This window comes from Thunnus maccoyii, chromosome 13 (genome assembly GCF_910596095.1).
Source record: "Thunnus maccoyii chromosome 13, fThuMac1.1, whole genome shotgun sequence".
NCBI lineage: Eukaryota > Metazoa > Chordata > Actinopteri > Scombriformes > Scombridae > Thunnus > Thunnus maccoyii.
Window position 1 is genome coordinate 24874653 of NC_056545.1, and position 16782 is coordinate 24891434.

General features: G+C 40.3%; 1 protein-coding gene across 2 annotated transcripts in view; it reads right to left on the bottom strand.

Moving 5' to 3' along the window:
- flrt1a (fibronectin leucine rich transmembrane protein 1a) overlaps positions 1-15282 on the bottom strand; it is a 43911-nt gene extending 28629 nt beyond the window's left edge. The window contains exon 1 of one of the 2 annotated variants that reach the window (XM_042432247.1): positions 14873-15282. The gene's annotated coding sequence lies outside the window, so the exon portion shown is untranslated. Of the gene's footprint in view, positions 1-14868 lie in introns of both variants that reach the window. The other variant, XM_042432249.1, reaches the window with a different exon arrangement.
- Positions 15283-16782: the final 1500 nt, after the last annotated feature.

The following is a 16782-nucleotide window of genomic DNA, read 5'->3' on the forward strand; positions in this document are numbered from 1 at the left end:
CACACCCCTCACCATCACTTTTTAATGCACTGGGTACCCCTTAGCGTCATTTTTCAACATGCAGGGTAGTCGGATAGACTTCTTGAAAGTCCCACAACGTCTGAAATAGACACCAAGAGGCCGATGACTTCTATATACGGTGACAAATTGTCTTTATTCTGAGGTGGTGGACTTTGCTTCAAGAGACCACTATTTGCTTCCTGCCTCCAACCACGTTTCAAGTCATTTTAACCCAAACCATGATCTTTCCCTAACCCTAACCAAGTGGTTTTTGTGCCTAAACCTAACCAGACCTTAAACATAGCATTATCACACCATGAAACATATATTGCATAGTTGTTTTTATAATGGTTAGTGCAAGTACGAAAGATATTTCCAATTGAAATACATTATATAAATTAAATTTCACGAACTGCTGTGATAGTGCACATTGAAAAATGCTAATAATCTAACAAATCTAATAATCTAATAGTCTAATAATGACGCAGATGGGTTTACATTGGAGTAAGATGAAAACCTTGCGACGCCCAGGGCTGTGACAAAGCATCGGTATTTGACGACCTGGGAATGAGAACAGCTTGAAAGTGATGGAAATTCAACAGCCTGCGTTATAGAATTAGCAGTTAAGGCTAAAATATTGAAAAAAACACTGATCTTTACAGGATAACATTCTTGTCATAGTATGTGTAGGCTACTGCTTTTCTCACTACCCTTCTATTTCTTTTTTTGGTCTCTATATTTCCTTCACTATCTACACCTCTCTCTCTCTCCCACTCTTCCTGACGTACATGCTCATTCTCCCTTGAAAGACTTCACTTCTTGATGCCAGCATTATCACCGCAACCTCCTGACAAACAAACCCCCACTCATACACCAAAGTACACTGACACACACACACACATACTGTACATACACACACACACGTACACACTGCGTAGGCTCTCTGCAGTGCCTCTACCTCATTGACCACAGTATAATACTTCATTAGCTATATAGCAGATTTTACCGTTCTAAGTGAGATTAGCTTCTTTGTCTCCTTTAGGCTTTGAAAAGCTCCCTGCCATAAACCTGCTCACTAGTCACAAAGCCAATAACCTCAATGTCAAGAAATTTTATGTTTTCCTGGCATATTTTTTATTTGCAATTCATTCCTTATTCTCAGAAAGTGTGTGTGCTGGAAGTGATCCATGGCCATATGACTGATTGTGAAAACTCACACTGTAAAAATACACATGAAGGACTCCCGGAGGGGTCAAAAGCTGTTGTTTCATTACTAAAAAAATAGAGAAATCAGATACTAGTATAAAAAGGGCTTGATGCAATTTTCTAAAAAGCTCATACATTATAAAATGTTCTGTAAAGTGTTTATATATTTAACAACTCTCTTCTGTAATATTAAACACCTACAGTATTAACAATCAAACTGCTTGAGGCTGTTCCATAAAGGGCAGCCATTTTTCTTTCTGCACAGAGGAAAGTTAAAAAATTCAGGAGGCAGACCGAGGCCACAGAACTCCATTTTAAACCTTCGGCAAAATTTTCAGCGCAATTGATCATCGCACTTCATTTCACAAAGCACAAAGCGTGAAGCACGGAGAGAGGACTGCTCAGTGGTAGGAGGAAGGATGGAAATCAGAAACAGTAAACCTGTCCATCTGGGCCCCGTCTGTGCGGGTTGGTGGTTATTGCCCCCTGACAGGGCGTCCACACTGCGAGCGGCTGATGTGTTGCTGTAATCTGTGGGCGGTGCAACAGGGCCTGATTGCTTCTGTGTTCTGGTCTTGTTCAGCTACAACGTTTAAACAGTCAAATTATGTATGTATTTGCTGCTTTACCAGAGCAATTACCATAGCCAACAGAACACAAAGCAGTAAATGGGAAGCACCGATCTGAAACAATAAACTGAAAAATCACAAGAAAAATAAAGCTGTGAGCAGAAATCTTCACTTTTATTTTTTTTTTAAAAAACACAAAACAGGAAATGATCATATGTGAGGTTTATGGGTCCTTGAGGTAAATATGTTAACCATGTGGAAATGTATATAATATAACATGTCAATAACATACAGTATATGTATTATATGTATCATGTCTGATGTCATCGTGGCTGGCCTACACATATAACATCTGCAGCAGAGTCTGCCTCTCACGGATTGGACTTCACAGCCACAGTAGATGCTGCGCCAAAACCTTACTCCAAGCACAAGAAATCAATGGTCTTCCGAGACCGCGATGCCAATGATGATGGATGGATGATGATGATGATGGTGTCATGTTAATTGGTCAAGCAGAACAGTGATTATGAGGGTTTGACTGAGACTTTACTACAGCTGCCTCACTGATCACATTTGTTTCATTGCTTGTTGCTAATGTATACATCTAAACTATACAAAAACACACTAGTGTTACACACTGTTACTGCATGGTACAGATTTGCAGTACTGTCACACAACAGGCTCTTACAGTTTTGTCATTTTATATTCACTTTTAGTGATTTCCTCTCCACCATTCTGTTTTTATCCTGTGCTGACTTTGCTTGTTAGTATTTCCATTCTATGGATGGCAATCAGAGAGGACAGCAACTTGTTCTCAGCACAAATGACAATAAAGCTGTGAAACTTTATTGAGCTACAATCAGACTCCAACTGGGGATACTGGAATTACATGGTCAGCGTCTTAAACTCCTTAGTCAGGACAACCCTGGACTCCTAACTGTTCTGCACACATTTATTCATGTAGCTTAAGAAAATTGAGATGCTATGAGCAACTGTAATAAGCTCCACATTCATTTCTCCATTTGCACATATTGATCATAGCTTGAAATCACAACAGTATGAAAATCAGTCTGGCTGTTGACTAGTTGTTGCCAGCTTTTCACATTGGCCACATAAACAGATTTCCTGTAACGTTTTGCTCACAGAGTGTGTGAACACGCCACAGTGATACACACATGTGCACTCTCCTTTTATGCATCCAGTTTTATTTTGGACTTATTCCATTCAGCTCTCTTTGCAGTTTAAGGGCAGGACTCTGCATGTGAGCCATTTCCCTGAGCTTTCTGTGATGGTTTGTGAATTATTCATTTAAACATGATTGACCGGGGGATTGAATTACATGACCGATTGATCAGCGAGCTCGTAAAAAGGAATCCCAATGACCACTGAAACCTAAGTGTGACTTAAATGACTAGAGGGTGGAGCCGCCTCAGTAGGCTGATATGCTCAAAATGCACCACTCTGGTTCTGAGGGCCTGATTCATGGAAGTAATTTGCGAGCACTGTTTATAAAGAGATCGCAAATGGTGAAAAAGACCCTTTCACAAATGATTGTCACTTACAAATAGCAGATACATTTCTGAGTCCTTCAGTCCTCTCATATCTTTACGCATGGGCGGCAAGTATGGGGTTCTATTTGATTAGTTAAATATGTCAAAATCAATACGAGAGGAAATTATCTCCTGTTGCAAATCACATCTTGCCTGTTGCAACATTGGTGAAACAGACTGCTGGTACACAACATCCCTCATTCTTTCTTGTTTCTTTTTCTGTAAACAACCAAACAACTATGAACAGATGGATGTTAGCTGGGGGGCTAAAAAGAATTAGAAATAAGAATAGATGAGGGCAAACCTTGATAAAAATAATACAACGTCTGCGAATGCTGTGAATGCTTCTAATAGTGCGTGATGTTTTGAGCTAAAATGCTACTTCAAAATGTGTTATCTGTCACTTTACTGAAGAGGATCGCTGCAACTAGCGATTCCTTTCACTATCATATAATCTACCAGTTATTATTGCAAATAACTTGATGGTTTGGTATAAAATGCTGGCAAATTGCAAAAAATACACATTACAATTTCTTTGACACCAAAGAGACATCTTCAAATGTCTTATTTTATCAGACCATCAGTCCAAAACTCAAAGATATTCAGTTTACTGTCACAGAGGACCAAGAAAACCAGAAAATATTCACATTTGAGAAACTGGAACCCGTTCATTTTTGACATTTTTACTTGAAAAAGTTAATTTCCCCACAATAGATTAATTAATAGATTAAGAAATTAAAGTTGTGATTCAAAGATGTAGGAGATAATTATTCTGCCAGTGGAAGAGCAACACTCTCTTCCTGTCCTGTGCCACCGATCATCACCAATTTCCCTTCATGTGTCATGAAGCAGTTTATCAGATTTCCAGCGTAAGACAGTGACACATAATGTCATGTGTAGTGTAAAGGCCTTGTGGTGGCTGCCCTGTTTGTTATGATAATTATACAAATGTCTCAGCTGTTATTGGAGTAATGGTAGTAATCAGTGTTAGAATGCTGCATGTTAACATCTTTACTGGTGTTAATGGCGACACCAACATTCCCATACACGTCAGAGAAATGTCTGTGAACTGTTTTATGTTTCCAGCAGAGTATTGTTGCTGGTGTTTCTATCTCAGACTCTGATTTTCTCTCTCTGTCCGTCTCCCCCATCAAAGCAAAACAACAAATCTCTGTATCCCTGATTTTTCATTACGGCTTGTCTTGCTTTATCCCTCAAGATTCAAGTCTGAGCCTTGTGTTTTGTCTCTTTCTTTTTTTTCTATGCATTTTGTGTATTTCTGCGGGGCATGAAGTGCTGGTCATGCCCTTCTTCTGTACTATAATAATCCCAGATTACACGTCTACACATAGATATTGAGTGTGTGTGTGTGTGCGTACTTGTATATGAATACCCTCGTATGGCACACGTCTTTTCTTTTACTCTCTGTGTATGTTTTATATAATCTTGTGTACTGTAATTTTCTTTGCAATCACTGACCTCTGCACTTCCATAGATTGTTGTAAAATGCAGCAATCCAGCCTCCACACAACACTAATCAGATCTTGGATTTTCAGTGCTGCTGTTCAGTCTACAGCAACCAGGGAACCTGACCCAAATGTCACTTACTATTTAGGGTGAAGGAATGAAAGGAAAGCTGTCTTCCGTTTGGGAATGCTTGAAAATGAAGAAAACAGTGCAAATTATGAAAGAATAATATAATGGTAACGGCTGCTCCTCCTGTTTTCAACACCATTCACCAGTCAGAATTTCAGATATTCAAGACTCAGCTCAGCAGCTGATATGTAGTGGGGGGTGTAGATAGTGGAGAGTGGGACGGCACACGCTGTTTGTATAATAAAAGGTGCTGTTTGCATATTGCACAGTCATTACAGGAGATGTCTTCCTTTTGCTGTGAGCTATAAAGCTCCTGAATATAAAGGAGCGGGAGAAGGACAATGCTAAAGGGAGGAAAAGGGGCCACATGAGTAACAAAGCAGAGTTTAATTATTGCTCCAGTCAAAACAAAAGAGAAACTAATTGTAGTAGCTTTCCAGAAGCAATAAATATAGACATTTTCATAATAATAAGTTCACATACCGGGAATGAATTTTAGGGATGTCAACATCAATCTGTCATCAACTAAAAATCCATCTAAATTTAACATCTATCCACATGTTAATTATTATTTTCTAATCAATTCTTCTCCACGTACTGCTGCGTTCAAGGTTGATTTTTATGGCAGCTGCCTGCATGGCCTCTGCCTTGAACTCCGTCCCAACGGATTCATTTACAGGCCTTCCGTGAACATACTGTTGCACGTTTTAATGATCACGAAGCTCCATGGGCAGCAGGAACTGTAATGTGTACTGCGTGTGTTCGAGCTGTCCAAAAAAGAACAGCAACGAGAGATGCAGAGCTACAGCACGCATGAGTCAGTCACGTTCAAATGTGTATTTTCTCAGGTCAGTTGGCAAATATCTGCACTTGGGCTGGCATGCCCACTGTACCCTACTGGCTGCCAGCTGTCACTCAGGAAGACGGAAAGATGGAGGGTAGAGAACAGGGAGGGGGCAGAAGTGGAGAGAGAGATAAAGGGAGTGGTGACGATGTGAGGACATGAGCCCCAAGGCTTTCTTTCTCTCTTGTTTCTCATTTGTCTCTCTGATGATAATAAAAAACATGGCAGCACAAAAGAAAAGAGGTCGACATCAGAGGCAAAAAAGAAGAAAACAATGCTGAAGGAAAAGAAAGCGAATGTGCGTGATATGGAAAGGAAACCATTTTTTATGTTGATGGTAAAATTATTAAATATGCAGGCCACAACACAGTGAATCTTAATGCATTAATCCCAGTGAGTGCACCCCAGGGTCTACCATGATATTAACCATATACAACAATGTGGTATTTTATGCATACTTTGAATTGCTTTGTTTGCAGAGGGCTACAGGTTTACCCACAGCCTGTTGCAGTATTCATTACAGTACTCCTCCGACTAATTAGGACAGACTGGAAAAAATATAGCTTGTCTGTACAAAGAGAAGCTCCTCATATGAGAAACAAAAAAGGCACATTTTAACCCAAACAGAAAACAACAGACCCTCACAATGCATCCTTTTGGGTTCAGATTCAGTTTTTCCTGTAATTAGGCAGGCACAGGCCCTGGTTTTTTATGCCAGCGATGACAAAATGTGACGCAAATACAAATTCGTCAATATGGGTGAAAAATGTAATGTGAAAGGTTTCTTCTTGACGCCACATTTGGCATTGCACTCCAGCCAGTACAAACACTGTAGGTTTGCAGCAAGTAAATGAAGTCATTCATATTTTTAAAGGCCTCTTTGGTTGCTCCTTGTCATATTACCATCCAACCATAAGTGCTACTATTACTGGTAAATACTGATTTGGAAGAAAAATTGGACACTCCATTTTTAATAAAAGTATTTTCTACTCTTTAATGATGAATAAAGATTGTTGAGAACGCCTAATAGAGCCTGCTGCACTACCAACACACTGTACAAAATCTGATGTCATGACTTCTCCCTCTGATTTTTGGAACATCAATCAATGCAGCCACAGCGCGGCGCAGAGAATTTCAGCTTAGTTACTCTAAAAAAAAGTGTAAGCAGCATGTGTGCAGAGGTTTGGCTTAAAAATACTGTCTCTCAGCATATACTGTACATGGGATTTGACATGAAGTTACTTGATATTCTTTGCTCTGCTGCAGCAGATTTGCAGATTAATAAATTTCTTGAAGCCTTTCATGTCACTAGACTGGGCATGGCACATGCAGATACAACTTACTCATATTCCACCTCATGGGAAACATTAATATTTAATATTTTTGGCCCATACAATACAACTGAGTAGCGCTCTATAGCTAGTCTGACTCTCACAATCTTTAATTTGTGTGTATATTTTTCAATGTCTTCTGACTGAACCGCCGACAAACGGAGCTGAGTATGAATGCTTAGGCTTCTCATAAGACACTGGTTCCTGTGATTTACAGAGTACAAGGGGTTTAACAGATCAGTTAATCATTAGAAGACACATTCTGTGATGTCTGCTGGATTCAAACGCTTTAGTGTCTACAAATGTCAATACTGTTGGGCCACAGAAAGCTGCACGTCTCATTTAGAGCCTCAACACAATAAAGGAAAACCACCATTAATTGCTGCCGATTTGCATTTGAGATCTCAAAAATTTTCTAAATGTTTTTAAATAGAAACCGCTATTGTGATTTTTTAAATCATTCATGCGAATAATAATTATCAGCATGTTATCCTCACTTTAGGCCTCCTGCAGTACCTCCTGCGTTCCACAATAAGATTTATTTGATGTACACAACATGAACAATACTCCATAAATCCACCCAGCATGAACCTGTACAGGCTTAAATTAGATATTATTTCAGGGCTGTGTGAGATTGCAGTTGGGTTCCATGTTATGAGCTACATATTGTTTCAAAAATGCTGGCATGGGCTCATTTGACCCAACTAGTGTGTTTGGGGGTAAAAAGCACCTAGAATGTGTAGAATATAACAAATTAAGTTCACAGAAGAGCATATTGCCAATGGGACAACTGTGCTCACACAAACAGGTACGGGGTTTGATTTTTTTTATAGAATATGAATGTTATTTCTCCTGCATCTACGTACTCAATGCCTGTTATTAAAGTGAAGGACAAATTAAAATTGAGAGAGGACATAGTTTGCTTTTTCGGTCTCTGAACACGCAATCTACAGTGCTTTATGAAGGAGGAAATAATATTGCCTGTGGTGGAGCAACACAGGCTCTCTTGAGATGGACAAACCATGGTTTTATTCCAGCTCAGTAAGCTCTCACAGGCAGCTTCAAGCTATTGATATCTGTTATATTGAACAACGTCAATGCTGATGACCCCACATCCTCACAAAGCTTTCATCTGCACAGAGCTTTCATCTGTGGATGAACTGATCACTCTGCATGCACAGCCGAAGTAGAGAAACTCAGTTACTCTTGGCGGTAAACCTTTGCGAGACCAAAATATATTGAAAATTTGTATAGATTATGTGGAGTAAATGAATTAGGCCGCTGACTGGATTTTTGGTCTCAGTGAACGCTTTCTGTTGTGAAAAGACTGGGACATCAAGAGGTTTTTCTTCTGTCAAAATGGCAGACATACAAAACACTCAAAAAGACAAAATGAATGCAGGAGGCTATGTTTCTTTAGCCCAAAACCACAGTAAATAGCTATATCAGCATCACAGCTGATGTAATCAGTGACAGATATGCACTGCACACACAGCAAGACTGAAGCATAGCAGGGGAGGGAGAGCAGTTCATGTCTGGTCCTCTTAGTGATATCATGAATCTCTCATCTTTGCACCTGCACTGACTTAAACTCAATTTTAGAATATGAGCTTAAACCTAACCTTCCTCTTATGCATATTTACCAAAGCCTGTGATCTAATATGTCTATGTGTTGTAGGACAATGACAGCAGATACAACACTGGTGGTTATCATCTAGGCCAGTGGCTCCCAACCATTTTTGTCAGATGCTGCCTATGCCCACAGCCCTGTCCTAATACCACAACTATATAACTATATTTCAACTGTTTATCTATTTCATTTAGCAACTATTTTACTGTTATCCTTTACTTTAGCTGGGCTACCTTTTCAAACTATTATCCATTACCTTTGGCTATTTCAACTATATATCTTGATATATCTATTTCAAACATGTAGCCTATCCATAACTTTAGCTAGCTATCCATTTCAACCATTTATCTATTCTTTTTAGCTATTTATCTATTTCTACCATATATCTTTAGCAATCTATTTCAACTGTACCAGCGCAGTGCCCATTCAAAACGTGCCTGATCGGAACAGGCTGATTGCTTATTATTTCTTAAGCATATATATGTATCAATTAACAAACGTATCAATTTAAACGATAAAGATTCAATAACTTAAATGGTTTTATTCAAGACAGAGACTTCACCAGTGAGACTAAACAGAGGTTGAACCATAGAAGCGGTCTACACTCCTATTGGCTAGTGTTTTTCTCCTTTGTGTGCTCGTTCTCCAATGTGATGTGATGGTGTTTGTATCAAACAACCCCGGCTGCACTCAGATGCGGAACTGAGCAGCTCGCTGTTCGCTTGTTTATTCAAAGTTTATTGATATTAAACGTGTCACGTGTGCAAATTGCACTAAATTCAATACTGCACTCCCTTTGTTCCACAGCCATACACCCACCAAGTGTGGAGTCAATCAGGTGAACGGTTCAAGAGATAAGCAAAGGACATATACACAGACATACAGAGATTCCTTTCTTTACAGGGTAGATATCTCTATCTATTTCTGATATTAATCCATTACTTTTAGCTCACTATTTAATATTTGCTTGCTAACTAGTTTTCATGCTCTAGCGTTAATCACAACACCTGGTGTTCAGATGTTATAGACTCAATTTTTTTTTTCATCAAATCATAATTCGTTTTATTTCCCCAATTACTCAAGCTACCCTGCAACCTTTCCATGTACCCCAGTAAGTGCAGAAGTACCCACTAAGATATGAGGACCCTTGGTTGGGAATCACTGATCTTGCTCCCTCACATGTTTTTCTCAGCTATAAGCTGCAACACTTCCATGGAAGCTGAAACAGCTGATCCCTCTGGCTTCAAACAAACTGCCCAGTGCAAACATAAAAACTATCATCAGCTGACAATGTAAGGCACAAAACAGGCATAAACACATGGTACTGACTCAAGGGTGTTGTCTAGGTTTACAGGTACAGAGATCTCTCCCCCTCACCTAGACAAGCCTGGTCTTCACATCTTACTTATTTCACGTTTATGAAGAGCAACAGCCATTACACCTCGATTCAGTCTGTTCAAACAAAGATTAACTATGTTTTTCTCAGCTGTGCGTTAAGATATATGAACCTATAAACCTGCTCCTTCAAAAGATGAGTTATAAACTGTTTCCTTTTATGTCAAAACTGAGTGTCACTTAAAGGAGCGTCAGCACGGATGCTTACTGTGCATTGTGTCATAGGCATAATAACTCATGGTCATTATGGCCCATTTGCAGGCTTTCAGTGCTTGACTTCATTACATTTTTATTCTTGGAAATGGCATGTAAAATGCCATGTTTGAATGTCCATTTCATGCATCATGGCACCTGAAAAGACTCTTAAGACTTATTTTCTTAGGTGGCTGTTAAATGCTAGGATGCATAAATAGAGCCAGTATAGAGAAGCAGTGGCTTTAACTGATGTGAATGTGATGGAGTTACTCCTTTTTAGTTTTATGAAAAAACTAAACAAAACAAAAATTAAATTAACAATCAATTAATTAAATTACTTACAGTGACGGCCACGTACTGCTAAAATATGTTTAACTTTCTGCTGGCTAATACTGATTGATTTGTATATCATATTTCATGCTAATTTGCAATCAACACTACAACAATCAACAGCAATTAGGGAACAATTGGAAATGTCCATTTCATGTTCATTTGTTTTTTATTTGCCTTCGAGGGATTAGGGTTTGGAGTGCATGTGCTGATATCGCCATTCTCACTCTGCCAAATAAATAGCACTCGTAAAACTCAGGCGTCTGCTGCACAGGATGGCAGGAAGTTTACAATAAATGTCTGGATAAAGCCATGAAAGACAATGTTGCCAACTCCTCTGCAATGAAATACACTAATGGCTGCACGAAAAGTCGCACAAAGAAGATGATGCAATACCTTAATTTACATATAAATGAACTTGATGGATATTTATCATCCGAATGAGAGACTTTAGAACATGAAAAAGAGAACGATGGATATTGTGAGTGGATATTGAGCTAAGACCGGGGCCATGAAGATGCAGTGGCTCCATTAGCTGGAGGTAGAGACACATCATGTCACAAGCTGTCCCTCTCTTGTCTCCCAGCCAGCTGACTAACACTGATCCAATGAACCTCAGTTTTGTCAGCAGTAGTTCAACGTGCTGTTTACCCTGCAAATGTACAACTAATTAATTTGTGTTCATAGCCAAAGATAGAGGCTGTCCAGCTCAGCGCAGGCCTGTGGCAAGGGTACCAACACCAAAGGCCTCACTGGTTGCAGAGAGCCCTCCCTTCCCTTTCCTTCCTCCCCCTCTAGGGCTTTGGAGCTGTGGAGAAGAGAGGGACTGTGTTTCTGTTCCTGCTATTGCAAATGGCAAATGGCTCAAGAACGGCTTTCATTAAAACAGCACAAACAGTGGATGCAAAATGCTTTCAGAAAATGACAAGTCCCCTAGTGTATGCCCACAGACATTTTGCTGAAATTAGATTTCGAAAAGAAGCTGCAAAGTTGCTGAGAAAATACAGTTTTCCACATTAATATGATTATTGATGGAGAAGATCTGAGAGCACAAAGGCCTTGAGAAATACCTTAGCCATAAAAGATGGTGATTTTTTTTTTCATACTCGCTTTTAGGTTTTTGCTAAGTTTCCCTGCTATGCAATTGTAAGAGCGCTTATATTTCAGGACAAATAGTCCTTTTCGTACCATAATTTTAACACATGCTCATAAATGTTCCATTTTGTTAAAGACTAATACTAATTAGTACTCATGAATCTCCTTAATCATCAAGTTTTACCACTTTGCCATTGAAAATAACATGAAAATAACACTGTGGGATTCTTGGAATGACTTACCTTGCAATTAACAATATGACTCAATAGTGAGTATAGGTGCTTTTCATCATAATCAAACTCAACTTATTTCCATAAACTGTTTTAATCCCGTTTCTCAGTCCGCTTCCAGTCTGTTCTGACAGGTTCCCACCTACTGCCCACCACAGACACTGCAAACCATCAATTTTTCAGCTGTAATGGCAACAATGGGTAGCGGGAAGGCTGTCATTCCTGTAATGACTGTGCTGTCATGAATATAATGGATATGCTGTTATGTTTTATAGACAGGAAGTTCACATATTTCCCAGTGTGAGCAAGAAGCCTACCGTAGCTGACGACACCTGGCTTAGCTGGGCTGAATCTGCATCATTTCTGTATGATTTTGTTTTGTGGCAACACTGAGCAGTCTATCATAGTTGAAAGAGAGCAAAATATCATGAGACAAAGGTTTCCAGCGGTTTTGAAGCCAAGTTTCATCTTGCTTCTGTAAAATCTTTGATGCACCATTTTCTTTGTTTTGAAAGATCTTCACATGATATATCCCTGTTGATATGTGACATGTTGACATTAATCTGTCAAAGATCAGGATAAAATGATCTGGACATCAGTCAAACGCCAATAACATCAATAAGTCAAATGTCAGTAAGTAGTCTCACTTTGCATTCACAGCCAGTTGAAATGAACACTAATGATTTGGGACTGGCTTATCACTGGCAGCAACAGTCTCTGATCTACTACAGGTTGCCAAGTAAGGCACACGTACAGCGAGCTGGTCATTATTGAAAGTAAGCCCCAAGGCAAAATGCAATAGTGAATGGCTCCCTATACATTACCCTGCTTATTACATAGCTGCTTACAATAGACATTAATCATCTGACACAATATACTGATTTAAATGTTTTGAAGTAATAAACAAGGCAGATCAGCACTGCAGCCATAGAGACATTTGTAGCTATGGCATCCATGGATGCACTGTGAAAGAACTGGAACAACAGCCACAAAACATGCTGTCCAGTATCTGACAGGCAATAAAAAGTATTGTGCTCTCAAAATAATGTGTAATCTGGGTTTTGCAGTTACTAAGGAGTAACTTCACATCAACAAATATAAAAAACAAGCCACTAAAAATGCAACACAAAGAACCCCCTACTACAAAGACCTTGTACTATTTTGTGCCTGCTCTATCTACAAACGAACGAATTAGAAAGCCACACTATTCAATTTCCATGTTAATGACCGGGCATCTAATAGCACTGGAAGAGGCTGCATTGTGCCTGAGCTGGTCATGCAATTGCAAATCATCTCAATTGCCTGCATATCTATTGATGTATGATGAAGCCATGCAAATCAATTCAGCAAAACTCTGCAGCATGAGCATCGCAGCTACTGTACAGTGAATCTAGTTTGAGGGGATTGTTTTTTTTTTTTAATAAAAAAAAGGTCCCGGTAAGTTAGAAGACTGAGCGGTGTAATCAGCGAGGCCATTCACCATGACTGCCAGACGTGAGCCCCGGTGCCAGCGTGTCAGAGGGTAGTCCATCCAAGAATATCTCTTCCAACTTTCACAAGATGAGTTCCTTTGGAGATGCCATCTGTTTGTCTATCGCCCGGGTGCCATGTGTGCAGGTTAAATCAAGTTATTGCAGCAGGCATGTCTGAAGCCTCTGCAGTCCCTTATTCACATGGGTCCTTCTCATCCTGTTTTGTTTCCCCTCTGCGGGCTTCTGCCAAATCTACCTTCAATCTAAGATTCCGCATGAAGGATTAATCAATGAGTTGGATACGGGGTTGTAATACACAGTGGGTTGCTCAACGTCGCCTCCCAAAACGCTTCCATGATCAAACACTGGTTTTTGAAATTTGGTTTAGCTGATCAAAGGTGATTAAATCGAGTGGAAGTATGGAACAGACAGGATATCTGCATGCACGAGTGTTGACTTTTATTCTGATTCAGATTATGACATGTAACAAGATGCTTTTTGCATTATTTCCATTTTTTGTTTTCAGATCATACCCTTCCTGATTAGCTCAGCGAGGGTTACATGCTTTGGATACACGAGCCCTTCCCTGTTTATCTGACTGATCCTGTGAAGCACAGTGTTTCTATATTTTATATGTTAAGATTTGTTGTGCTGGTTTCAGCTTGTGGCGTTATAACATCCAACTGTCTTACCAACTTAATGCCAATTTAATAATAGGCATGCATGTTGGGAGGCGCTGCTGCGGGAGTATTGCATGCAGTAATTCTGTCCACATGTGTCTGTCAGATGAGTCAGTGGAAACCTGGAGGTGGGGGCGTGGTTAGCGAGGACTCACCTGACCAACTTAACAATATTCAGCCCCAAACTAGAACAGGGGGCTGAGCAGGATCTGAGTACATTCAGGCTGATTGAAAGCATTGTTTTGCAGATCCATTGTTCTCTGCCTAATTGCAATTAAAAACGCAGACCTTCCCTCCAGTTAATACACATTACAAGCGCAAAGGCATTGAAAACAATACAGCTGTCAACTTACATTTTGCAGCTTCAATGTGCAGTTTTATTTTCTTTGCATGAAGACCTGCGCCAATCATTGCCTAATCCCTGTTGCTTTTATCTTGTCTTCTCCTTTGTTTGAATTTATACAGTGGGCCTTCGAACCACAATCCACTGCTTATACATCTGACTGCCAGCCATTCACTGAAACCCGCATCCTCAATCAAGTGGTTTGGCAATTGCAAAGAGTCGATTGTATTGTCTCACAGACAGGCCTAATTGTTTCTTCAACCGTGCCACAAGCACAATAAAAAATGTGTCAAATACTTGTTGGGCTATAAGGCGCAATAAAACACTGACGAGGTGTAAATTTTTGCCGGATCAGATGATGCAAAGCATATTGGCAGTCCGTGCACATCAATGAAGGCTTACCTACCGGATGGTGCTTCGGATGCCACGCTTTCTCTCCACTGTGTTTGATGCAAAGTCCCTCCGGTTTGGCCGCCCTTTCCCCGCACGGGTCCGCCGGTGTCCTCCAGAACCAGGTGTGACCACAATCTCGCCTTGTTGTATTCCCATATGTTGTCGTCAGCGCAATTACGAATGCTCCAGTTGATGAGTGACTGGATAGCCCGTGTGATCATACGCTGCCAGCTCCTTTCTGTCTCTGTGTCTCCTCTCTGTAACTGCTCCCTCCGCCCGATTATCTCCCCGCTGCGGCACTGGCTACACGGAGATACGGAGAAACGAAACGTGCGCTGGCGAACTTGTGCGCCTTATTATGGTAATTAGTCGCCGGACTGGTCCGCGACTTGCTCATCCGTGCACCTTTGCAAAATATGCTGGCTCTCAGCTATATCCGCTATTTGCACTGAATAAATTGCCCTCGAGACGCTGAAACGTGTTTTATTTTCTGAAAGAGAGAGGGAGAGAGAGAGAGAGAGAGAGAGAGAGAGAGAGAGAGAGAGAGAGAGAGAGAGAAACAACAATCTGACGGCTGACGCTGGAGAAGAGGAGCAGAGAGGAGAAAGACTGAGGCGTAAAAGGATGGAGAGGATTAAAGGAGAAGGAGGAGGAAGCTGGAACACATTTGTGAAAGCCTTTCCTCTAGGCTATATGTCCTTTGAATAACAGTGAGCTACGGTGCATATTCTCCAAATCTCTCTCTCTCTCTCTCTCTCTCTCTCTCTCTCTCTCTCTCTCTCTCTCTATCAGCTCTTCCCTGTTGATTGACTGTAATGTGAACTTGAGTACACAGCAATATAGATTATTAATAGATATGTCAAATCTATCTATCTATCTATCTATCTATCTATCTATCTATCTATCTATCTATCTATCTTTTTGTATAGTATCTGCCTTAAACATACCTGCAGTGTCTTTGTCTAGAAATCCATCTTTATGAATGAATAATATCACCAGGAGTCTCTTGCATATTGAAAACCAACAATTTCCCACAGCTTTTTTTCTTGGTCTCAGTCAGTCCGTCTTTGTCAGACTGATGGATGTTATTTTTTTCTTCTCCTTCTTTTTTTTTTTTTTAATTAGAGCTTCACTCTGATCCGGGCAGCATGTTGAGCAGGTTATGATTCTGTCCAATCATGGCACTGTTAGTCCGAGCCACACTTGACAGTGTGTTTTCAAAGTGCTCCTCAAATTGGTTGGACATCTGCTACAGTCCCCAGAGTGATGTGGACCACTGCTCACTGTGGGAGGAACCGAGCAGTGTGAGTGTTGTGAATCCCACCGGTGGGGCTGAGCTCAGACCAGCTGCTTACATTTCAGTTGTGCATCAAAAACCAATACTTGTCAGCTTGAAAGCTTTCTATGAATCAGCTGGTGTGATTAGATGTGGCACCGCTTTAGCCTCGCTCTCCCTACATGTGCACATGTCAACTTAAGAAATGTGCTGCTCTGAAGATTTGACATTGTTTTACGCCCCTCGATCATATTCCATAAAAAAGCAGAGCTTGTGATTTTTGTGGAAAAGCAGAATTTTATTCATATAAGGCAGAACTGTAAGCAAAGATCAGTGGCTCCTCAGTGTATAACATTAATGATTCAGCAGGACCTTGAAAAATGAAAATGCAGCTACTTATAGTTTGCTATACCATCATGCACTCCAGTGCTGGCGGTGCATTAGATGTATTTTTGTGTGCATCAAATTTATGTCAGTGTCTCTCCGGGAAACAATTACTGTAGCATCTGAGAGTGTTAAAGCATGGAAAAAATGACAACATTAGCCCTTTGAACAGACAGCTGAAGTGACTGGGTGGAGTGAGTAACCTACAAATGTAGTTCTCCTTACTGAGAGCTGAAGCTCAACAGAAAGCCAAGGAGACCCAG